The sequence below is a fragment of the Mustela putorius genome, unplaced genomic scaffold (assembly GCF_011764305.1).
Source record: "Mustela putorius furo isolate JIRA1106 unplaced genomic scaffold, ASM1176430v1.1 tig00000242_pilon_pilon_pilon, whole genome shotgun sequence".
NCBI classification, from domain to species: domain Eukaryota; kingdom Metazoa; phylum Chordata; class Mammalia; order Carnivora; family Mustelidae; genus Mustela; species Mustela putorius.
The window spans coordinates 7,467,659-7,485,577 of record NW_025421325.1 but is presented as its reverse complement, the minus strand read 5'-3'; the positions used below and the strand labels follow the sequence as shown (position 1 = coordinate 7,485,577).

At 43.1% G+C, this 17,919-nt stretch overlaps 2 non-coding genes across 2 annotated transcripts; one reads left to right on the top strand and one right to left on the bottom strand.

Moving 5' to 3' along the window:
• Positions 1-13,369: 13,369 nt before the first annotated feature.
• LOC123391580 lies at positions 13,370-13,477 on the bottom strand. The gene has a single exon (XR_006606271.1). It is a non-coding gene; the product is annotated as a U6 spliceosomal RNA (small nuclear RNA).
• A 2,246-nt stretch (positions 13,478-15,723) lies between these two features.
• LOC123391572 lies at positions 15,724-15,864 on the top strand. Its single transcript, XR_006606266.1, has one exon. It is a non-coding gene; the product is annotated as a U4 spliceosomal RNA (small nuclear RNA).
• The last annotated feature ends 2,055 nt before the right edge of the window (positions 15,865-17,919 follow it).

Below are 17,919 nucleotides of genomic sequence, written 5' to 3'. Positions count from 1 at the left end.
CATCTGGGGGTATAGAGAAAAAAGCATCTTTAAGGTCTAGGATGATATAAAACCTGTTATCTCTCAGGAGGTGAGTGAGCAGAGTATAGGGGTTCAGGACAAAGAAGGAATATCCTGTGTAGCCTCATTATTACCCTAAGACTTTGGACAAATCAGTATTCTTCTGTTCCTTTTTTTTTTTTTTTAAATAGGTAATTTTGGGGTGTTATAGGGAGATTGGCATCTTATCAAGCCTTGGCTTAGCAATCTATTACAAGTTTTATTTCTTTCTTGCCTTCAGTCTAAGGAGATATTGTTTAACTTTTGGCCAGCAATCCACTGAATTTCTTAAAACCTTTATAGGTTGGGCATTCACAGCTCAGCATATCTTCCCTCATGCCTAAACTGGTCAAGTCTGTGGGCAGGACCAGGTTCCAGCATGGAAGGATTCTGAGTGGGGAGTGCCAGAGGTGTAGCCCTCTGTGTTTTGGTACATTTATCGCAGCTCTGCCTTGATTTAGATGTATAGTGTCTCCCAACTTGACCAGCACATTTTTCCCTAACAGAGAGATCAGGCATTTTGGACTATACAAGGAGTGTTTTAAAGTTTTTTGAACCTATTTCCACAGATCAGAGGCTCAAAAATTTTCTTGTATTTCCTTTTCCTGACACCGCCTTGACGTTGCATTGTCTCTTGCAGAGGGGGCCCTTTTGGGTAGTCAACACTGAGAATGTAGCCCTGGTATCCAGCAAAAATTCAATCGGCTCTCCCACTCTATCTAAGGTGACCCAGGGCTCCTTGGGGCCATAGGGTTGAGGAGCCAACTGGGAAGTTCCCAGGCCGTGTCAATATTCTTCTCCAGTCACCAGGAATTGAAAGAAAGAGGGTTTAGCTTGGGTCTTTCCCATCTGGGGACAGTCAGGATATCTCCTCTCCCAATATCCCTCCCTTTTACAGTATGCACATCCGTTGGGTCCCAGCTTTGCGGGTGGCTTCTGTATCCCACGTTGTGGGTAGAGGATACTCACTCATGGTGTCTTCTTTTCTTCTCCTGGGTCACCTGAGGTGATCTGCAGTGCCACTGCCCACACGGCAGCTTATTTCTTCATCTTCCTGTCTTCTTTTTATTCCTCTGCCACATTTCTGTTTTTGAAGACCCAGAAGGCCACCTCAACCAGTTGGGAGGGAGCCGGTGTTAGCTCCTACTGCAGTTGTTTGAAGTTTGTGGTAATGTCTGGAGCGCCCTGAGACAAGAGATAGTGTTTGCTTGTTTGTTTTAAGATTTTATTTATTTATTTGACAAAGAGAGACACACAGCAAGAGAGGGAACACAAGCAGGGGGAGTGGGAGAGGGAGAGGGAAAAGCAGGCTTCCCGCCCAGCGGAGAGCCTGATGTGGGGCTCGATCCCAGGACCCTGAGCAGAAGGCAGACGCTCAACAACTGAGCCACCCAGGCGCCCCATTTCCTGTGTCCTTCAAGTCCAGGGTGGTCTATTGCCTAAAGCATTCACTAACTCTTTCCAAAAAGGCAGAGGGATTTTCATCCTTTCTTTGTTGGATATTTCTTACCGTGCCTCAGTTAACTGGTCGAGCCACTGCAGCTTTCATACCTTTGAGGAGCAGGTACTTGTAATGTTCTAGCTTTTCCCCACCCCTCCCCACCCCACCCTCCCAGGCATCTGGGTCCCAGAGAGGGTCAGTGGTTGGCGCCGACTGCTCAGCAGATCTCCAAATCACACCATCTGGCTGGGTGGCATGCTGCTTGTTTGCTTCCGCCTTAGCTTTGAGCAAGGAAACTTGCCTTCTCTTCCCCTGTAAGGAGGGTAGTTAATAGGCTTTGAATATCTCTCGCTAAATCGGGTTACGGTCCATAAACATAGTGTTCATCAGGTTAACAAACCCCTGCAGGATGGCCCCGAGTCCTTGAATATTTTGCTTCCAATTGTACAGGGTACGAGGTAGAGAAGGGTAGGTACACGCATAATGATCAAATTTCCTTCTGGGACCTGCCTCAGAGGGCAGACATTCTGAGTCTGATAAGAATGTCCACTCCTAGTACCGGTGGGGCTGAGCACTGTGAGCTCATCATTAGGTTCTCCTTTTCCTGAGTAAGGTGGAGGTGCTTTAGATGAACCAAGAGTAAACAGGGAGTGGATCTAGCAGTGACTTGGAATCTGGAGGACTTGCAGGTGGGGCCAAGGACTGGGGCCCTGTTCTAAATCCCCCACAAAGGGAGCACTAATGGATCTTTAGTTAGTTAGATCTTATTCCCAAACAGGGAGCATGATCTTATTCCCTGAGTGTGGTAGTTGAATATATTTAAGCGCATATTTCTTCTGCAATTCCTTACTTTGGCAAAGGGCCATAAAGCATTGTACATAAGGGATCTCATCCCATTTTTCTTCCTTCCTACAAAGTAGGTTTAATTGGAGTATGCTACTATAATTTAACAAGACATTTTCTGGCCTTCCAGCAGGTATTGTGGCTAAGCAGTATTACAGAAGAAAACAAGTTGTTTCTTCATCACTGGGGTATCTCCAAAAAGCTTCTAATGACGGAGGAAGCACCTTAGTGGAATATGAAGGGGATTGACAACCAAATTCCCAAATCCTTAGATCTCTGTTAAAGATTTGTGTCTTACTACCAAGACGTTTGCAGTAGGGGTTTGTAGAGACACGGGTTTGGCTATTCTTAGTGCACCGAAAATTTGCTTCTCTAGAGAGTTGGTAAGTAAGCTCTTCCAACTGATAATTTCAAAGTGTGCATTCAGGTTGCTCAAGAATACAGAGCCAGCACCTCTCTACAATTTCCAGACAGATAATCTCCAGAACCCAAGATTTATCTCACTGCGAGCTTTAAGGATCAGGCATCCCTGATCAGTTTCCCGGACTTGGAAAGACTAGGATGTCTTACCATCCCTCAGGTTCTCCAAATGTACCAAACCAGAGAGCTGTGCAGACCCCAAGCCCTTCCTTTACCCACTAGAGATAGGGGCAGAGCCCTAAAGTCAATTTGTGGGGTAATTGCCACTCACGTTTCTGAAGGAACCCTCTAATTAAAATGTCTGGAGCTGCCGCTAAGACCGTTCAGTGAGTCTAGGTGCACAGATCTGATAAATCAGGCTCCAAGAGGGATTCTCTTACGACCTTCCCTGAAGGTTCCCTAACAACACAGATGTGTTTGGACAGTTGAACTCCCACTACCACTGCCCACTGTGTCGCTTGTGGAAGCTGGAGAAACTCAAAGGGGTTAGGCAAGAGGTCCCATCTGGGTTGCTAGATTTGTTACCCAAAACTGGGTTTGCCTCTTGGTAGGTGTTGAGCCAAAAGAAACAACCATGCTAAAGAATGGGAAAAGGATTTACTTGTAACAAGAAAAGAAGAACATGAGGAATCTTTTCCAAAGCAGTGTCTCCCCAACAACAAAATCGGGAAAGTTTTAAGCTAAGGGTTCATGCATATTCATGAAGGAGCTTGTGAAATGGGGAATAAAGAATGGAATTGGGGCAATTCTTCTTAAGGTGACATAGTCCAGATCAAAGTCACCGGGGCTGGCAAGGGTTAGCATCATCAATTCTCTGGCTCTTGTGGGCCTGGTAACTGAGTGCTCAAAGGGGTTTCACTCCTGCAGAGATCATTCAAGAGTGTGCATCAGGTCAGTCTTCACTCTTGAATATGATTAGATTCTCTCCTGGTCTGATAGTGGCTGCTTGTCCTTCCATTCTTTTTTTTTTTAATGGACTTAAAAAATATATATTTTATTTATTTACTTATTTATTTGACAGAGATCACAAGTAGGCAGAGGGGCAGGGAGAGAGAGAGGAGGAAGCAGGATCTCCGCGGAGCAGAGAGCCTGATGTGGGGCTCGATCCCAGGACCCCGGGATCATGACCTGAGCCGAGAGGCTTTAACCTACTGAGCCACCCAGGCGCCCCATTGTTCTTCCATTCTTTCCCAAGATAGCTAGGGGCCCAAAATGACTTTCTTTTTTCAAAAATTTTTGAAAAGATTTTATTTATTTATTTGACAAAGAGAGAGAGATCACAAGTAGACAGAGAGGCAGGCAGAAGCAGGTCCCCCGCTGAGCAGAGAGCCCAATGTGGGGTTCAATCCCAGGACCCTGTGATCATGACCTGAGCCGAAGGCAGAGGCTTAACCCACTGAGCCACCCAGGTGCCCCCCCACAATGACTTTTCTTATGTCAAGAAAGCTATATCTGTTTTCGTTTTTGGGGGGCCCCTAACTTTCTGCTTATATCCTGTCCCCACATTATTGTGTTCATACCTCCATTATGGACCAATAGTACCATACAGTATTTTTAGCACTCAATTTACACACATCTCCCTTATCACACTGGAAGATGAAGACCCATTCTTTGACATTTTTGTGTTCTCAGTGCCTCTGCCCAGTTAGTGGCACTCAGCAGATGCTCTGCCAATATTTGAGTGACAGAATGAGTGAGTGAGTGAATGAATGAATGACTGGATAAAGACTGAATACTTGAAAGGGTACTTGCAGACTTAACATGAGCAAAGACTTCTTGTCAACAGAGTGTAGCCAGGGAACAATGGCAAGAATGACCTGCATGGAGCATATATGGGAAGAGCCCAAAGAAAAGGGGCTAATAGAGTTAGACCAGGTATGGAGGGCCTTGAGTGGCAAGAAACACTTGTCTGTTTATTCATTTCATTTGACAAAAATGTGCTGTAAACTCTTTTGGGGAGTATGGGTCATGAAAAGCTACAGTCTTTAGACTAAGGGATGACACACTTGAGCGGGGAAAGGCAGACAAGGCAAGAGTGGTCAGAGAGTGATAACGAAGGAGTCTAGGAATTCAGGGATAAGTACATCACTTCTGTTTGTGCCGATGGAAAGCATCTGAGCTGGCCTTCAGGGTACGAGGGCCAGCAGAAGGCAGGACATCAGCAAGCAAAGATGGGACTATACAGGTGTGGGGGGGAGCTAAAAACAGCCCCCTAGGGTTGAAGCAAATTAGGAGACGGGCATAAGGTGGAAGATGAAGAGCAGAGGTTGGGTGAGGGTGTGTAGGGCATTGGTTAGGGTAAGGCCCTTACAGCCGAGCCAGAGGAGCTGGGGAATGTGTGGGGACTTGCTGCATGTTAGGGTAGGGCTAATTACCATGAGTGTCGAGAGCCGTCAGCCCAGCCCTGGATAAAAAGCCGAGGCAAATCTTTCTGACAGGCTTACTTGAGGTTTTGAAATTTTTTTCTCTATAATTAAGTGTCAAATGCTGAGATCGTTTCTGAGGTTTACACATGGTGTATGGTATGTGCTGGAAGGCTGGTTTGTACAAGCAAGCCCTTGATGCCCCCATTAACCACTATCTTGAGAATATAGATATCCTGTCCTTCCTCTGTATTCACATCAAGCAGGGTAGGTAGAAAACACATATTATTCAACATTGGAGGTCAGGGGCTCCAAGGGTGGCCAAGCCAGAGCATCTCCTTGGTAACGAAGAATGTCTGGACGGCAGGTCCCGACTTCCTTGGAACGCTGGCCATTCAAGGAGGGAAAAGGCTCCAGAGAGTTGCTAGGCTAGTTACACTGTGAGAGCTGGCTGCGTATACATGCATACGTGTATACACTGTGAGAGCTGGCTGCGTATACATGCATATATGTATACACTGTGAGAGCTGGCTGTGTATACATCCCAGCTGCGGATGCTTTGTCTGGTCTGCCACTCCTGGACTCCCTGGATATAAGTGCCCCAATGCTAAGTATGTCTCCCTTGCTGTCACTGGGTCATTTGTTGGGTCTCCATTTCTTTGGTCCCGTCAGCCACCGTTGGCTTCAAATCTGCCAGGGTGCAGCTCCACAATTGGTGAGCCAGCCAGGAGGCCAGAGAAACTTACAAGCACAGAGATGTCAGAAAGGGAAAAAGTGAAATTTGCAGGGGGACATCCTGAGTTGACCACCAACCTTTGTGTGGGGAGGGATGGCTCACACAAGCCATCTTAAGAAAGAAGCATCTGAGGGATGCCTGCGTGGCTCTGTCAGCTGAGCGTCCAACTCTTGGTTTCAGCTTAGATCATTAACTCAGGATCATGAGATTGAGCTCCCACATGGCTTTCCGCTCAGCCTGCAGCGTCTGCTTAAGGTTCTCTGCTTCTCCCTCTCCCTCTGCACCTCCTCCTGTTCTCTCTCTCACACAAGTAAATAAATAAGATCTAAAAGGAGGAGGAGGAGGAGAAAAAAAAAAGAGGAGGAGGAGGAGGAAGAGGGGGAGAGGGGGAGGAAGAAGAGGAAGAAGAAGAAGGGAGAAAGGCTTCTGAGGGGAAAATTCCGATTTGGTCATTGATTCCCTGTGGGGAGGGATGGCCTGTATATCAGATACTTGTGGATCACTGCATAAGCATGGGATGCCCAGAAAACACTAGCCAATCTAATGCACTCATTGGAGGAACTGTGCTCTGTGGCAAGGAAGGGAAGCACATGGTAGCCACGGTGGGCTGGCCTCTACCATGGGTAGTTTGGCCACCAAGGCTTGTGTTTAGAAGTTGAAGGATGAGCTAAGATTAGAAATGGACATGAAGAGATCCACTGGCCTAATGACTTTGGGGCTGGTAGGCTAGATAGGAGAACAAGATAAATTCGAGGATTTAGCTTGCTGTGTTGCAAAGCTAGGAGGGTATAAGATGCCCAGATTAAGATTCCAGGACTTGTAACAAAGCCTGATTAGGACACTATGAGGTTGAAGATCTAAAAAGTGATAAAAAATATTATGGTGATTGATGAGAAAACAGACAAAATGTTCCCATGTTTTCTAACCCCAATAAAAAGAACAATTTTAAATGCAATTTCTCCCAAAACTCCTATGAGAAAACTTGAATTCTTTCTCGTCCCTTGAGGTTGTGAATCTTACCATGTCTTTTAGATATAAGTATTCCAGGAGGGAATATTTAGATATAAATAGTCCAGGAAGGGCGCCTGGGAGATTCAGTGGGCTCAAGTCATGATCCCAGGGTCTTGGGATCGAGCCCTGCATCAGGCTCTCTGCTCAGCAGGGAGCCTGCTTCTTCCTCTTTCTCTGCCTGCCTCTCTGCCTACTTGTGATCTGTCTGTCAAATAAATAAATAAAATCTTTAAATAAATAAATAAATAAATATTCCAGGAAATAACCAAAACAGTGCCCATAGAGATTGAAGGGGAAAAAAAGGAGAGAGGAAGGCTCTTTGTAATACAGACTCCTAAAAATGATAAGGAAAACAGTGTAGGGAAAGTATGAGATGTGTAAAAAAAGATATGAAGAATGAGAAAACATTTTTGTTAAGGAAAAATAGGTAAATTTGTCCCAAAATGAGACTAGTTATTTAGAGAGGGAAAACTTATGATAAAATCTAAATGAAAAAGAAATTTGTAGAAGGTTCATGGAGGGAAATCGTTGGAAAAGAATTTGGAATGAACATATTTTAAAAGTCCATTGGTGTAAAATTAGGATCAGGTTTTTCTCTCTGTTAAAAATAACAAAGTTTTCTTGAGTTGTGGGTCTGTGCTTGATAAGAAATTGTAAACAAAGTTGTTTTTTTTAAATTTTCTCAGAAAAATAAAGTTTGTGTTTTGCCTTTACCAGGTTTATATGAAATGCTTATCAGATCTTTACCCATGACCATTTTAAAGTCTTTTATTATTATTATTTTAAAGATTGTATTTATTTATTTGAGAGAGAGAGACCATGAACAGGGGGAGGTTTAGAGGAAGAGGGAGAAGCAGACTTCCTGCTGATCAGGGACCCCCCCCCCAATGTGGGGCTCAATGAGGGGCTCAATCCCAGGACCATGACCTGAGCTGAAGGCAGACCCTTAACCGGCTGAGCCATCCAGGAGTCCCTTTTATTATTTAGAGTTACGGTTTTATTCTGATGCCTTGGCAAAAAGTGTTCCTACAAAAGTGCTTCATTTCCCAGGAGATTCATGGAAAAGACTTTGACAAGTGCAGTTTTATGATAACTAAGATGAATTTGTATTCATGTAGGAGGGACAATGATAAAACTTTCAAGTGCTCCCCCAAGGCTACCTGCAGAGTCCCACAGGCATGGGATGGTAGCTGGGGACCTCTTCCTGTTCTCCTTCCCCGAATCAATGAGGTGGGCCCATGGCATTGAGGATATAATGTTAACATGGGAAGACTGCCTCTGCTGTGGGGCCTCTTGCAGGCTTTGCCCCAGCATCTACAAGAGAGGATGGACAATGAACCCACAGAAAATTCAGCGTCCTGAATTGAAGCTTACCAGTCACGTACTTGGGTGTTATCTGGTTGGGTAAGACAAGAGTTGTCTTACAACTCTTGTGGTGAGGTGTGGTGGTCACTGATAAAATACAGGTATACCCCTTCTCCACCACCCCAAAGCAGTTCCAAACTTTCCTCAGCCTCTTAGGGTATCAGAATCCTTTTTGCCCGTACCTGGTTTAATTTCTTTGGCCCTTTACAGATTGGTAGAAAAGGGAGCCCATGGAACTGGTCCTCAAAGGTAAGCAAAGATTTGACAAGACAGGAGAGCTGTTAAACAGATCCAAGGCTTAGGCATTCTTGTACAGGGATAAGTATGTGAATTGGAGGCAGCCAATTACCAAGAAGGTTTTTTTTTTTTTTTTTAAAGATTTATTTATTTATTTGACAGAGAGAGACCACAAGTAGGCAGAGAGGCAGGCAGAGAGAGAGAGAGGAGGAAGCAGGCTCCCTGCTGAACAGAGAGCCCTATGCGGGGCTTGATCCCAGGACCCTGAGATCACGACCCGAGCCGAAGGCAGCAGCCTAACCACTGAGCCACCCAGGCGTCCCCCAAGAAGGGTTTGGATGGGGCTGTGGCAATTCCACATTTATGGAAAGGAGCTGAGACAGGACATAGTGTTTTAGAACGATAGTTGTGTGTTACTTACCATTTCTTACAGCAAGTAGAAGACATATCTGAAGAGATCCTGTTAACTGGCCCCACTCACATCCTACAGTGGGATGGCTAAATGATACATCCCAAAAGTCAAAGTCAGACAGCGCCCAGACCCCGCTATAGTGAAATGGCATGCTTATTGCAACAATGTGGGACTTGACAAACAGTCCCCTTAGTGGGGAGCTGCACTCCGTTCTTGGCCCGGTAACTTATGTTATTATGGAAGAACAGCCATTAACTGAGACAACAGAGCCACCCCAGCGGCCATCCTTCATGCAGGAAGGAGATGGACCCATCCCTGAGCATGGTTGGTATGCTGATGGCTCAGCAAGGGTCAAATCCTGCACCTGGACAGCCATTGCCATCCAACCCTTAACTGGAAATATCTAGATAGACTGGCACTGGACATAGAGATCAATGGGCTGACCTTTGAGCAGCATGAATGGTGCTCCTCCATGAGCCTGACCCTCTTGTTATATGGACAGATAGCTGGACAGTCTACAGAGAGTTGACCATGTGGCTTCTCCAGGCGGAGGTCCAGAGGCTGACCTTTGAGCAGCATGAATGGTGCTCCTCCATGAGCCTGACCCTCTTGTTATATGGACAGATAGCTGGACAGTCTACAGAGAGTTGACCATGTGGCTTCTCCAGGGGGAGGTCCAGGCCTGGATGGTGGCAGGGCATTTGCTCTGGGGCAATGGCATGTAGAAGGACATACTCCAGCACATACAAGATACGAATATCACTGTTTCACTGTGTAGACAAACACACAGCATTCACCCCGCCTGGTAATCAATAGGCTTATGAGTTGGTCCACCTCTGCCTCCTGGAAGATTTGATGAGAGAAGACATCGCAACCTAGTTACACAAGAAGATGGCACACAGAGGACAGCAGACCTTGTGGGCCATTGCTAATAATGGGCTTACTGTGGCGTTGCAAAGACATTGTAACCATATGCTAACAAGGCTTCAATCTGTGCCCAGGAATAGGCATGATCATTGTTGAGTGACACTGGACAGATAACAAGGGATTGGCACTGTATTCAGAGATGGCAGACTGACTGCATCGGTCCCCTGCTCCTCTCTGATGGCTGCTGTTATACTTTGATTTGTACTGACATACTTACTCAGGACTCCTGCAAGCCAACTCCAGTAAGCGTGTTACACAGAAAGGCCATAATCCTTGGTCTAGAATAGTTGTCTGCTGCCTGTGGGTACCACTACCATTGCCAGGGACCAAAGTTTCCACTTTACAGGACATGAATTCCAAGAGTGGGCCAACACTCAAGACATCCATTGGCATTTCCATCTACTATACAATCCCACTGCACCTGGACTGACAGAACACACGAACAGACTGTTGTAACAATTGGGACAAGAAATCCATTCACAGGCCTTTTAGACAAGCTGCCTGATAATAGGACATTAAATGAACAGGTACATTCCAATCTTTCCAGTGCCTGTATTCTATTCCCTCAAGGACCTGATGGCATCCTTAGAATACAAGTAGACAGCATGCAAGAAGGATGTTTTCTGCTGTAGGTAGAGGCACAAAGTAACCTTTTTTGTCCTGCTACAAGATCCATCTACTAGGGAACATATAATTAGATGGCCCTGGAAATGGCAAAGAAGTCCATGATGGGGTGCCTGGGTGGCTCAGTCATTAAGTGTCTGCCTTTGGCTCAGGTCATGATCCCAGGGTCCTGGGACTGAGGCCCACATTGGGCCCCTGCTCAGTGGGAAGCCTGCTTCTCCCTCTCCCACTCCCCATGCTTGTGCTCCCTCTCTCTTTCTGTCAAATAAATACATAAATAATCTTTAAAAAGAAAAGAAGAGAAAAGAAAAGAAAAGAAAAGAAAAAGAAGTCCATGATGGTTCGGGTTTTTGGCGCTGATGGGGAATAGGGAGAGAACCTAACCATCATCCCATTTCGTCACCCCTCCACCAAAGACAATGAAGGTACATAACTCTAGGCCTCTCATAAAGAAGAGGGCATTATCATATTCACCCATGGAGCATTGCTATATGCCCACTACCCTTTTCAGGTTTACCCCCTGGGGAGGTGAATGATAGGCTTCTACAGACTTAGAGCCAAACCACAGTGGGGTGGTATGATCCCAGAACAACACCACCTCCTACATTCTATTAAACTATCATGACTTTTTTTTTGTGGTGGCTACTAAACAGCTTACATTTAAAAAAAAAAAAAAGATTTTATTTATTTATTTGACAGAGATCACAAGTAGGCAGAGAGGCAGGCAGAGAGAGAGAAAGGGAAGCAGGCTCCCTGCTGAGCAGAGAGCCCAATGCAGGGCTTGATCCCAGGACCCTGGAATCATGACCTGAGCTGAAGGCAGAGGCTTTAACCCACTGAGCCACCCAGGCGCCCTGTAGCTTACAGTTTTGCTTTTAGATTCTGCATTGGAAACCCTGACTACGGCTTCTATACAGAATAAGACCAACTCTCAGGTATGTAGTCAATTCCCCCATCAGTGACTGTGGGCTTCGTCTGGCAAATCTTAATTGCCAACCTTGGCACGTGGAAAAGCTTCTACACTTGGTATAACACCTTGCTCCAACCTGAACTGACACATGTTCCCCAGGTATCTGGCTCCCCCTTCCAAAAGACACAAAGAGGAAAATTTTCCAGTTGATATGAGAGCAGATAAATAAAACTCTTCCAATAGAATATGCCATTTGGGATGGCCTGGGATGATTAACTGCAACCTAGGTACAAGCTATGGGAGTAGCCTCATCATGCACAGAGCAGCAAAACAGGACCATAAATGCCCCAGGTCATAATGTGGGGTGGATAGACACACCACAAAGCAATCACACTATACTCATTACTGTGGATACCTGGCTAAGGAGTCAAAGGTGCCTTCCCTTTTCCATGGGGATGGCTATGGGCGTGGGGTACCCATGGCTAGCTCTACTTACTCTATAACCAAACTCATACTGCACCCCTACCTATCAAGCTATTTACCTACCTGATTATAGGACAAATCTATCAGTTGGGGTGTGGTTAGGCCCCGCATAGAACCCAAAGAACATCTTGGTGGTTCTATCCCCTCTCCATTTTCTCTTCCTTTGTGGCCACCATGAGTGTAGATGGCAAGGAGAGGCCCTAGCCAAACACAGAGCTGTTACCTTTAACTGCACCTGTAAGGCCATCACCCTCCTTACTGAGGAGAGTTCCCAAATAAGACAGGTAGTTCTGCAAAATAGAGTGGCTCTTGACATGTTAACCGCAGCACAAGGAGGGACATGTACTCTCATCAAGACAGAATGCTGCATGTATGTAGTGGCTATTCCTACAGCATTTCCCAATTGTTTAAATTGTTTAAACACACACATTAAGTGTATTGATTCCCTGGCTACTGACCCTGGTGGTGCTCAGTTAAATCACTTGCCTTCTCTCTGGCAAAATATTTTCTATAGTTTCTTAACCATTGTGTTTTCCCATTATTTAGGTGCCAAGGCTTGTACTGTTGCTGTGGGATTTGGTTGCAATGCACCTTGCCATACTGGCCCCAGGGATATCTAGGAAGAGGGTATGTAGAGTTATCTACATACAGGCCATTCAGGGTATACTAGTATGGAGAGTACAGTATGTGCTGGAAGGCTGGTTTGTATAAGCACAGCCTGAATGCCCCCATTAACCACTATCTTGAGAATATACAGATCCCATCCTTCCTCTATATTCTCATCAAGTAGGATATATAGAAAAAAACAAACAAACGAACATATTGTTTGGTGTTCAAGATCAGGGGCTTCACTGGTGGCCAAACTGTAGGATCTCTTTGGTAATGAAGAATGTCTGGGGATATCTGGGTGGCTCAATTGGTGGAGCATGAGAATCTTGATCTTAGAGTTATGAATTTGAGCTCCATATTAGGAGTAGAGATTACTGAAAAAAAAGTCTGGATGTCAGGCCTTGATTTCCTTGGAACACTGGTCAAGCAAAGAGGGAAAAGGCTCCAGATAGTTGCTAGGCTAGTTGCTACAGGACAAAAGCCTGCTGCATGCAGATCCCAGCAGCAATGCTTTGTATAGTCTGCTGCTTCTGGGCTTCCTGTGTGTAAGCTTCTCCAATAAAGTTATGTCTCACTAGCTACCTCTGGGCCATTTCTTTGGTCTTGCTGGGCCATCATCCATTCTTGGCTTAGAGTCTGCATGGGTGTGGCCACATAGCTTGTATCCCATTCTTCACATGCTACCCTTTCATTGCACCAGATACTGTCATTATCATTGCTTATTGTTCTAAGGTAGACCTCAGCTGAGACAGATAACCACAGACTAGGAACATGGTAGGTTCTTCCTCTCCTAGTTATAATATACTTGATCATGGGGTCCGTGAAGTTGCTAGAAAAGTACTATGGAAATTTTCTGTTTGAGTTAATAATGCTTAAACTTTTTTTTTTTAATGTTATGTTAGTCACCATGCAGTATATCATTAGTTTTTGATGTAGTATTCCATGATTCAAAAATATGGAATGCTTCATGAATTTGCATGTCATCCTTACTCAGGGGCCATGATAATCTTCTCTGTATCATTCCAATTTTTAGTTTTTGTGCTGCTGAAGTGAGTATGTGTCTTAAACTTTTGAAGCCTTCAGTTACTGCTGGCCCTGTATGGTTGTACTCAACTATGGGGGAAATATTTAATTTTCTACAGTGTTGGATCAGCACCCAGGTGTATTTTTTAGGATTCTATTGGTCATAAGTGACAGAATGCCAAAAGCAGCTTAGTCAAGCATTAGATTTATTGGATAGATACTGGAGTAGCTCACAGAGCTGCAAAAAAAAAGGGGCAGAATCAACAAAAGATTCTGAGAAGTTGGCAGAGTAGGAAACACCAGGAATCTGTCTCCCCATCAGAAAACAATGGTGTCAGTAAGATTCGTCTGATGTAACTATTTTGGAACTCTGGAGTCTATTGAAGGCTTGGAGGCTTGGATGGTAAATTGTGGTCACTTTCAGCTTTTAGCACACTGGTAGGTACCTATCCTCCACCTCCATTCCCATGGCAGCTAGGCACAGTCCATAGGCTGTGCATGCGTTTTTGGAGCAGTTTGCAATGGCTTGTGGGAGCCAGGTGGGCAAAAAGAACTTTGTTTTCTGAACATTAATGATCTGTGTTCTAATTGCTGTTGCTGCTTCTGATCTTAGTGATGTAAACAAAGAGGTAGGCAGCCATTGTTTTTAGACCTCCCTTGATTGTTACAAGCTCCTGTAGCTCCTCCTGAACTGATCTCTAGGGTATTTAAAGGGCTAGTACCCTGTCTCCTTTTGTTTTTCTTTTTCTTTCTTTTTTTTTTTTTTTTTTTAGGAACTAGGCACTAAAGACTAGAACACTCAAAAACAACTTATGTGAGAGAAGTTTAAAAGCCAATGCACATGCACAGGAAAAGGTATAGGCTCAGAAAAGACCTGAGAAGACTAAATTTACACCTCAGACTGATCCTTGGCACAGAGATAGCCTACAACAATCAAAAAAGCAGTAAACGCTGAGGAAGGAAGAGAATCTGATTTCCTGAGTTAACACATTTTTGATTCAAACGTTCAATTTTCAACAACAACAAAATCACAAGGCATACAAAGAAACAAGAAAGTATGGCCCATTTAAAAGAAAGAAATGAATCAACAGAAATTGTTCCTGAAAAAGACCTGATAGCAGATCCATGAGACAAAGACTTCAAAATAACTATTGTAAAGATGCTCAAAGAACTAAAAAAAAAAAAAAAAGAAAAAAAAAAAGAAAGTTAAGAAAAGGATGTATGGACAGAGTGGAAATAAAACAAAGAGACAGAAAACCTAAAAAGAAACTAAAATGAAATTCTGTAATGAAAAAGTACAATAACTGAAACAAAAATAATCACTACAGGCATTCAAAGGCAGATTTGAGCAGGAAGAAGAATCAGTGAACTTGAGGATAAGGCAATGGAAATTCTTGTGTCTGAGGAACAGAAAGAAAAATATTGAGAAAAATAATGGAGCCTAAGGGACCTGTGGGACCCCATCAAGCAGACCAACATACACATGAGAGTCTCAGAAAAAGAGAGGGGAAAGTCTTGAGAGAGAAAAGGGGGAGAGAGAATACTTGAAGAAATAATAACTGAAAACGTCCCAAATTTGATGAAAGACATGAGCATAAACATCTAAGAAACTCAATGAACTCCAAGATGAACTCAGACTTACAGCAACACACATTATACTGAACTTTTCCAAGACAGAGAAAAAGAAAATCTTGAAAGCAGCAAGAAATGTTGTTAGTCACATAGAAGTCATCCTCAGTACGACTGTCAGCAGATTTCTCATTAGAAACTTTGGAGAAGGGGCACCTGATGTCTCGGTTGGTTAAGCGGCCTGCTCTTGGTTTCATCTCAGGTCATGATCTCAGGGTTTTGAGTTTGAGCCCTGTGTTAGGCTCAGCACTCAGCAGGAATCTGCTTGAGATTCTCTTTCCCTTTCCCTCTGCTCCCCAACTCCTGTGCATGTGTGCACATATGCATGCTCTCTCTCAATCTTTCAAATTCATAAATACATCTTAAAAAAACAAAACAAAACAAAAAAAGAACTTTGGGGGGCGCCTGGGTGGCTCAGTGGGTTAAAGCCTCTGCCTTCCACTCGGGTCGTGATCACAGGGTCTTGGGATCGAGCCCCGCATCAGACTCTCTGCTCAGCAGGGAGCCTGCTTCCTCCTCTCCCTCTGCCTGCTTCTCTGCCTACTTGTGATCTCTATCGGTCAAATAAATAAATAAAATCTTTAAAAAAAAAAAAAAGAACTTTGGAAGTTTAGAAGGTAGTGAGCTGATATATTCAAAATGCTAAAAGGAAGCTTTGCGCAGTGGCAGTATCGTAGCCAATGAGGTTTATCCGAGGCGCAATTATTGCTAATTGAAAACTTTTCCCAATACCCCGCCATGATGACTTGAAATATAGTCGGCATTGGCAATTTTTGACAGTCTCTACGGAGACTGAATTAAAAAACAAAAAAATTGCTAAAAGGAAAAAATGTCAACTATGATCCTTACATGTGGCAAAACCTTCCTTTGAAAGTGACAGAGAAATTAAGATGTTCCCAGATAAACAAAACCTGAGGGAATTACTTATCATTAAAGCTGCCCTGAAAGAAATGCTAAAGGGAGCTCTACAAGTTGAAATGAAAGGACACTAGATAGCAATATGAAGCTGTATGAAGAATTAAAGAGCTCAGTAAAGGTAAATACATGTGCAATTACAAAAGCTATCATAATTTTTAATAATAGTTTTTAATTTCACTTTTTATTATCTATGTGATCTAAGAGGTTAACTGATACAATAAAATTATTAGTCTAAAAAAACAGTATTATTATAATTTTGGTTTCTAACTTCATATTTGCTTTCTACATAATTGAAGAGACTAATGCATTTATTTATTTAAGTTTAAAAAAAATTTTTGTTTATTTATTTGAGTGGGAGCGTAAGTAAGAGAGAGAGAGAGAGAGAGAGCACAAATGGGGTGAGGAGCAGAGGGAAAAGCGGACTTCCTGTTTAGCAGTGAGCCCGATGTGGCTCCCTGGGATCCACATCCTGGGATCCAGGATGTGGGGATCATGACCTGAGCTGAAGGTTCAGGCTGAAGGCAGATGTTTAACCAACTGAGCCACCAAGGTGCCTTGAGACTAATGTACTTCAAATAATTATTAGTTTATGTTTTGGGGCACACAATGAATAAAGATGTGATTTTGTGATATCAGTGGCTAAAAGGGCAGAATGAAACTGTAAGGGAGCAGAATTTTTTGTATGCTGCTGAAGTTAAGCTGACAGAAATTCAAATTAGAGTGTTCTAACTTTAGGATATTATGTCATCCTCATGGTAACCACAAAGTAAACAGCTAAAGAATACACATAAAATGAAATGAAGAAATAATTGGAATATTATACTACAAAAAATAAATTAAGCACAAGGGAAAAAATAATATGGGAAATGAGGGACCAAAAAAATCAATAAGATGAAAACAAAAAGCAAAATTATGTAAGTACCTTATCAGTAATTACTTTACATGTAAATGGATTATGTTTGGCAATCAAGACAGATTATGAGATTAATAAAGCATAATCAGTAAGACCAACTAGCCAAACAAACAAATAAACATACATATGATCAATTGAATGTTATCTTCAGGAGAAAATATTTGTAAATTATATACCTAATAAAGAATTAATATCCAGGGGCACCTGGGTGGCTCAGTGGGTTAAGCCGCTGCCTTCGGCTCAGGTCATGATCTCAGGGTCCTGGGATCGAGTCCCGCATTGGGCTCTCTGCTCAGCAGGAAGCCTGCTTCCCTCTCTCTCTCTCTGCCTGCCTCTCTGACTACTTGTGATTTCTCTCTGTCAAATAAATAAATAAAATCTTTAAAAAAAAAGAATTAATATCCAGAATATATAGAGAATTCCTCCAACTCACCAAATATAACAAAAAAGAAATAATGATTTAAAATTAACAAAGAACTCAAAGTGACACTTCATCAAAAAAGATATATAAATGGCCAAAAAGCACATGGAAAGTTGTTCAACATCACTAATCATTAGGGAAAAGTAAAGCCAGCTACAAATAAGAAACCACCTCACACCTGTTAGGTTTGACTATTAAAAAAAAAAGACAAAACCCAAGGAAATAACAGTGAAATTATTATCCTTGTTCACTAATAGTTGGTAGGAATTTAAAATGGTACCACTGCTGTGGAAAACAGTATGGTGGTCTTCAAAAAATTAGAAGCAGAGTTACCATTTAATCCAGCAATTCTACTTCTGAATATATACCCAAAAGAATTGAAAGCATGGTTTCAAAGAGATATTTCTATACCCATGTTCATAGCACATTACTCACCATAGCCAAAAGGTGGAAGTAACCTAAGTGTCCTTCAACAGATGAATGGATAAGCAAAATATGTATATACACTCAGTGAAATATTATTCAGACTTAAAAAAGAAAGAAATTCTGACATATTTATAGCATGGATAAACCTTAAGGACATTATGCTAAGTGA